This window comes from Schistocerca piceifrons, chromosome 2, assembly GCF_021461385.2.
Source record: "Schistocerca piceifrons isolate TAMUIC-IGC-003096 chromosome 2, iqSchPice1.1, whole genome shotgun sequence".
NCBI lineage: Eukaryota > Metazoa > Arthropoda > Insecta > Orthoptera > Acrididae > Schistocerca > Schistocerca piceifrons.
This window is the reverse complement of record NC_060139.1, coordinates 966,368,962-966,370,949: the sequence shown is the minus strand read 5'-3', so window position 1 is coordinate 966,370,949 and position 1,988 is coordinate 966,368,962.

Below are 1,988 nucleotides of genomic sequence, written 5' to 3'. Positions count from 1 at the left end.
TAGGAAGTACCAAAAATTAATTACATTTCATGACTTCAATATTTATTTTATGTGTGATTGTGCAAGAAAAAGGATATGACCTGATGTAGCCTGTGTTTTTTTTCAACCAGTTTGCAAAGGAACACTAGCACAACAATAGACAGTATTTTTATTCCTTCTTCATTACTAGATGGGCATTTTGTTAGAAAAAGGGCGAATGGCCTTACAGATCATGACGCACAAATTTTAACACTAAAAGGCTTTTGTAGTCAAACGAATGTTATATATAATTACAAACTATGTAGAAAAGCTAATCCGACACCAATAGGGAGTTTTTCAAAGCTCGTTAAGAAACAAGAATGGCAGGATGTTTATAGTACTGATAACATGGGTGATACATATAATGATTTCCTTAACACATTTCTCTTGCTCTTTGAAAATTAATTTCCTTTATAACGTAACAGGGTAATAGCAGTAAAAGGGAGCCTGCGTGGCTGACTAGCGGGAAATTGATAATATGTAGAACAAAATGGAAATTATGTCAAAATGTTAGAAGTAGTCACAATCAGGCTACAGTAGCTCATTATAAACAGTGTTGTAAGGTGCGTAAAAATGTTATTAGGAAGGCAAAGAATATGTGGTACGCAAATAGAATATGATAAAATTAAAATCATATGGTCAGACTCGAGGGAAGTGTCTGGTTAGCAGCACGTGGTCGACGATATAAAGTCAGTTCATAGTAAAAATATTTCTGTTACTGTTAAGTCAAATATATGTACAGCATTAACAATTATTTTCTGAGCATTGGTGGTGAATTTCTACAGGGAATAATATAACTCTCTTGGAAAATGCCTTTCCGAGATTGATGTCTGAAATACTCCTCTGTGATATTGACAAGGGGGATATTGCGTCAATAATTAAATCTCTGAAGTCTAAGGACTCGCATGGATATGACGGACTGCCTAGCAGATTATTAAAGCGCTGTGCTGCCCATGTCAGCCCTGTAATTAGACATATTTGTAATTTTTCCTTTAGGAATGGTCAGTTTCCTGAACGATTAAAGTACTCAGTAGTAAAGCCGCTTTATAAAAAGGTAGAAAGGGATAATGTAGGCAATTTTAGGCCTATTTCTATGCCATCAGTGTTTGCTAAAGTTATTGAGATGGCTGAGTATGTAAGGATAATATTGATCATTTTATTTCACATAGTTCTCTATCAAATGTAGGGCTCAATTTTAGAAGTGGTTTAACAACTGAAAATGCTACGTTCTCTTTTCTCTGTGAGGTACTGGAGGTACTAAACAAAAGGTTTCAAACGATAGGCTTCTTTTTTGTTTTATTTAAGGCATTTGATGGTGTTGATCACAAAATATTGCTCCAGAAATTGGTCTGTCATGGAATACGGGGAGTGGTTCACAGTTAGTTCACCTCTTACTTTAAAAAAAGACAGCAAAAGGTCATTACCCACAGTGTTGAGGGTGGTTATGTTGTGGGGTCTGAGTGGGGCACAGTAAACTGGGGGGTGCCCCAGGGATCAGTGCTGGGTTCAAATGGTTCAAATGGCTCTGAGCACTATGGGACTCAACAGCTGTGGTCATCAGTCCCCTAGAACTTAGAACTACTTAAACCTAACTAACCCAAGGACATCACACACATCCATGCCCGAGGCAGGATTCGAACCTGCGACCGTAGCAGCAGCGCGGCTCCGGACTGGAGCGCCTAGAACCGCACGGCCACCGCGGCCGGCTTCAGTGCTGGGGCAACTCCAGTTCTTTATGTATATAAATTATATGTCCTCTAGTATTACAGTTGATTCTAAAATATTTCTGTTTCCTGATGATTGAGATAGCTTGATAGTAAAGAATGTTGTGTGCAACATTGGCACCGTTTCGAATTGTTCAGTTCATGACATGAATTCATGGCTTGTAGAAAATAAACTAACGCTAAATCACAGTAAGACTCAGTTTTTACTGTTTCTAACACACAATGCAACAAAAGCCGACGTTTTAG